Consider the following 5,684-nt stretch of genomic DNA (forward strand, 5'->3'; position numbering starts at 1 on the left):
AGAGAGAGAGAGAGAGAGAGAGAAAGAGAGAAAGAAAGAATTTCTGGTGTGTGTGTGTGTGTGTGTGTGACTGTGCACATGTTTTGGAGGTCAGAGGATAACTTGCATGAGTCAATTATCTCCTTTTACTATGTGACCACCAATGGTCAAAGTTACATTGTCAGGCTGGGGGGAGGGGCAAACACCCACTAAACGCCTCATCAGCTCAGTGTTGTCTACACTCCCCAGCATGCAGATGCACGGCTTTGTGGATGTTAGTGTGGAAACACAAGTAATGAACATGTTGTCAACCCCAGATCAAGAGCATCACCCTGAGAGTTTGTGTATTTTATGAACAAAAGCAAAGGATATTTTAAAGGAGTGGAGTTTGGAAATTCCAGGTTGTCTGGGTTTGTTACGAGAGTTTTAAGGGGAAAAAGATACCTGGGAATCCCAGCAGACAACGTTGGGCCACCCATCCCAGCACACCTATGTCTGAAGTGATCAATGGCAACAGCAGAAAGGAGATTCAATCCATCTGGCCATACTAGCGAGAACAGATAGGGTTAACAAATTACCCTGAGTCCACTTTGGGTAGCTGTTATAAGCTTTAGGTTTAGAGGAAGCATGTAAGCTGAGGGCAGGAGATGTACGCAAGGAAGCCAGTCTGGTTAAGGTTTGTCTGGTGGGTCACTGTCCTGTTAGTGGACAGACAGGGGTTTGAATGGGAACTGTCCCCACATGCTCATGAGTTAACGTGGTCCTTAGCTGGTGGTGCTGTGTGTAAAGGCCGTGGGGGAAGAGCTTTGCTGGAGGAAGTAGGTGACTGAAGGCAGGGCCTCAGGACTTCACAGGCCAGCTCCACTTCTGGTCTACTTGCTGCTTCCTCAGTATGGTTGCAACATGACTAGCCAGCTCCTTCTCCTGCCACCATGTCATACATAATGGATTGTATCCACAGTAGCCAAAGTAAACCTTCCCCCCCCCCCCTTTTTTTTTTGGTCTGAGTATTTTATTACAGCAACAGAAAACTAAGACACTGGACTGCCCTGCTTTTCAATGAAGAAGAACAGAAGTGAGATTCCGTTGGGAGAGATCTACTCTTTGTCCCTGCCCCCTAGCAAGGGACTCAGTAGTAGATACTGGGACAGAAGCTGACAGAGGACATAGAGATACCTTCCTGGGGCAGGTAGTGATAGGCAGGGTGGCCAGCTGGCACATACAGCTAGAGGGAGGCTGTGTATGGCTTTGAAGGACAGCAGCCTTGGGCACGTCTTTGATGATCCTGAGAGTGAACGCTTCCCAGTACCTAGCAAGGATGACATCTGAAAGCAGAACTTCTGACTTTCAATGTTCTTCCCCTTCATTCTGCAGGACCATCTCCTTGATTTCCCTGTGGCTACACTGTGTCTTGTCTTCACTCACTTGACCCATGTATGAACGCCAAAAAGTTCTTGTGGCCCCAAGGCCTCGCCGAGGCTACTCCCAGCCAAGCAGGTGGCCTAGGTAAGGGAGCCATGGGCCTGCACCTGGAGCCATGGGCCTGCACCTGGAAATGAGAGGATGGAAAGGGCAGCAGCTTGTTCTTTCATTCTCAGCTGACAAATCACAGTAGCCCTTGACATCTTTATGAAGAATATAGCCTCCTGAGGATTCAGAGGCAAAGAGACCATTAAAAGAGAGGGGATATTAGCCACCAGGATGATCAGCAAGCATAAGAAGCAGGGGTTTGAATGGGAAATGTCCCTATAGGCTGAGACCTGGCAGAGCTCGAAGGGTCTGTGGCCACATTGAATCTATAAATGCTTGTACGCCACAGATGAGGGGAGGGCACAGTGACTGAAGTTGGGCCATTCGTCCCCAGTCTTTCTGTCTGTGCCAACATCCATGACTTTAAAAGTTCTGTTAAAGAGTCTAGGGAATAGAAGAAGGTACAACACCATATTTTTGACCTCACATCTCTTGACCTCTAGGAGTTATGGATGCAGGTTCCTTGCCCTTGACCTTGAGGTCAAAGGTGGAGATACCATGATGAGATTGCTGTCCTCATAAGAGGAAGACGAGACCAGGACTTTTCATGCCCCATCATTCAGAGACAGAGTGAAAGATGGCCATCTACCAGCTGGAAGAGAATCCTTATTAGGGACTAAACCCAACCAGCATCTTGACCTTGGGCTTTGTAGCCATTGGAACTACAAGAAACAAAACTGTTACTCAAGCCCTGCAGCTGGTGATCTCCTCTTGGGCAGCTAAAGCCAACTGGATAGTGGGAGTATCCAACCCCTCTTCCTGGACAGTGATGGTCAAATCTGGTCAACCACCTAACCCACTCCCTAAAGAACCAACCAACAACCACCACTGCCACTCTCCCTCCCAGACAGCTCTGGTAAACATGGAGATCTTCTCTGTGTGCTTTCAAGATCCTGTACCAGTGAATCCCCATCTCTCATCTAGGTGGATGTAATTTCTTTCTCTCCTCTCCTATGCTACTCCTCGTATCAAGACTATAACCATGACAATAGCTATAAGCATTAGTCAGGGTGAGATGCAGTTCTACAGCCATATACCCATCATTCAGCCGTCCCCAAGGGCAGGAAATAATCATACAGTGGTGTACACATATGCATGATGAATGACTCCATCCTGCTAGGATTTCTGCCCTCTCTTCCTCAGGAGGTTCCCCTCTCCTTCTCATGGCCATGGGGACTTCCTAGCCCAAGAGCTTCACTTCCCCATCCCTCAATGCTCCTGTTTTGGGAGGTTTAAGACATTATCAAGCTTTGTGGCTCCATAGGATTATTGGGGAGGTTTGAAAAGACTGAGTCTAGTCCTTGGGAATTCTGATTTACTTGGTTTGGAGAGTGACTGGAACATTAAGATTTGCAAAAACAAACAAACAAACAAAAACCTGAGGATGTTAACTCACAGCTGAGTTTGAAACCCCCTGGGAATCATGAAGTGAAGGCAGTACCATGACTACGGGCTTTGTATCACCATCTTGCAGGTAGCAAATAGATCTGGGTTTAAGTCCTGGCCATGCCATTTAAGCAGATGATTGATGTGAGCTGCTCAGTCTTTCCAGGGCTTCATTTCATAAGCAATAAAATGGAATAACACATATGCCAAATCTAGTGGTTCTTTCTCATAGTTCTGCAGGATGGCTGGACCATATGGCCTAAATAGGTTTGGCTTAGCGAGAGGGTCTAGGGTAGCCTCTCAGCTGTCTGCTAAGTGGCTCATCATTAAGTTGGGGTCAGAGTGAAAGCTGGGTTAGGGGTTTGCTTCCTGTCATTCAACAGGGGACCCAGGTTTATTCACCTGAGGAATGGTCACTGGTTCTGAGGAATGGACCGAGAGTGTGTCTCAATTAGCCTATTCACTAAATTTCCACTGGTCAATGTTTTTCATGGCCAGGACTCAGAGAAATCACCCAAGGGCGTGCTCAGTTTTCTGTCATTATGTATACTTCCACGTAAAATAGAATGGGGTTCCATTTGCCTCCTGGCATCAAAGGACTATCTTAGGCTTCTCCTGCACAATAATGTGGCTGTTGATAATGATAAATGCAGTGAGAGTTGTCAAAACAAAATGAAGTTACTTGTGTCAATTTTGAACAAAAAAGAGGCAGAAAGTTATGAAGGAAGCAATATCTTGCATGTTTTTTTTTCCAGTAACAGAAATTTTGCAAGAGCTACAACTCTACATGAAGGCTATAGCAACCTTACACCAAAAAATATTCTATCCAACCATCTACTGTTAAGGATTGGTTCTAATGCTTTGTCTTAATTCAGCACCCAAAGAAGCCTGCCCCTAATTGGCTCTGATTGGGAAATAAAGTTGCCAACGGCCAATGGCTGGGCAGAAAGTCGGAGGTGGGACTTTTAAATTGCACAGGCAGGGGACCAAGAGAGGAGAGGAAGAGGAGAATCGCCAGGATAAGGAGGCAGAGGGATTAGACGTAAGAGCTACAGGAAAGACGGCAACTAGCCATGTAAGAATTTGGGAGCTCAGGCCTAGGGACCACTCCCCTGATTGGGCCTGGAGTAGCAGAGATGAAATACAGATTGAAATGAAATAAAAGGTGTGGACTCAGGAAAGGTGGAGGGGAGAATGTATACTAGCCTTGGGGAGATTTAGAAGTGACCAGCCTTTGAGCTAGTCAAGGCATATCAAAGTTAGCTGGCACACATGTGCGTGCTCAAGTGTGCTCTTGTGTGTGTGTGTGTGTGTGTGTGTGTGTGTGTCTTTCATTCATGAATCCAGAAAGCTCTTGGGCAGGTGCAGCACATACACATTCGCACACACTCAGACACACTCCTGACCCACCGGGAGTCAAAGCAAATTAACATATTCACCGTTACAATCTACCACTGATTCTTGGATCAAAGCCATTATTAATGATGCTTACAACCAAAAATAATCGTTTCAGAACAACTCAAAACAACCTTCCTCAATTTACCTTCAAAATATCTTGTCAGCAGGGGTGACCTCTCAGTCAGTAAAGTGTTTGGCACACAGCTTGATGACCTGTTTGGTTCCTAGAACCCACATAAAAATGAAGGCCATGGTGGTGTGTACACTTGTAATCATAGCTCAGGCAGGCAGGTGGAGACAGACTCAGGGGCTAGCCTGCCTCAGTCAGCAAGCTTGGGGACAGTGAGAGACAGTGTCTTAATCAAGTGCATGGTTCCTGAAGCATGACACCTGAGATTGTTCTCTGGCCTCCATATGCATGTGCACATATATATGCACCTACATGCATATGTGTTACCTACACACATGTACACACACACACACACACACACACACACACACACACACATTCAATTTTTAAAGAAAAGTCTCTGCCCCCCCCCCACGTTTGTCTCTCCAAATATGCTCATCTTCTGGCTCAGAGATTCTGACATGCAGCGTCCATTCCTGATCTAATTTTCTTTGGAGAAAATGTAACTGTGGATAGTTACATTGATTATGGTCACAGCATACAGCACAATACCTAAGACTGGGCAAACTGCAGAGAACAGGGACTTACTTGGTTCATGGTTCCAGAGGTCGGGTAGTCCAAGAACATGGTGCTAGCTAGGAAGAGCCTTCCTGGCACCACCCCACGCCAAAAGACAGAAGGGCAAGAGAATCTGCAATGAGAAGGCCCGGAAGCAGTGTTGGCAATGAATCCACTTCCTTGTGATGGCATGGGCTGGCTTGTGAAGGCAAAGTCCTCCTGACCTAGACACTTCTTATGAGAATCCACCTCCCAATCCTGTCATATTGAGGATGTGTTCCAAGCATCTGAACTTTCCGGGCCATAGTCACACTGTAGCTGTAGGTCTCCCTCGGGAGCACCTGTCCAACATCTCTGTTCTTCCAGGTTCCTCCTCAGGCACTCTCCTTCCTTCCCTTCCCAAATGCTTTCCTCTCCTCCCCATCATGTGAAACATCACAACTCTATTCTGAATAAAATACTTCTTCTCCTGTTTGCAAGTTTAACCACCTAGAGGTGAGGGTGGGAAGAGTCCTCTGTACCTGGGCTCTTGGAGTTCCCACCCACTCCCAACCTTATCCAAAGGAGCTCATTAAGTTATCTACTCTGATGCTTTGCCCAAGCAGATGTGTATGAGAAAAAAAAAAAAAGCTTCATCTTCTTAAACATACACCACTTGTAGGTTTCCCAGGATCTATGGGACAAGGACAATCCAGATCAAATG

The 5,684-nt window shown here is 46.5% G+C and overlaps 1 long non-coding RNA gene across 1 annotated transcript; it reads left to right on the plus strand.

Annotated features, from left to right (window-relative positions):
* The first annotated feature begins 1,398 nt into the window (after window positions 1–1,398).
* On the plus strand, window positions 1,399–3,099 carry LOC116070687. Its single transcript, XR_004110508.1, has 2 exons — window positions 1,399–1,485; window positions 1,953–3,099. It is a non-coding gene; the product is annotated as an uncharacterized LOC116070687 (long non-coding RNA).
* The last annotated feature ends 2,585 nt before the right edge of the window (window positions 3,100–5,684 follow it).

This window comes from Mastomys coucha, unplaced genomic scaffold (genome assembly GCF_008632895.1).
Source record: "Mastomys coucha isolate ucsf_1 unplaced genomic scaffold, UCSF_Mcou_1 pScaffold22, whole genome shotgun sequence".
NCBI classification, from domain to species: Eukaryota; Metazoa; Chordata; class Mammalia; order Rodentia; family Muridae; genus Mastomys; species Mastomys coucha.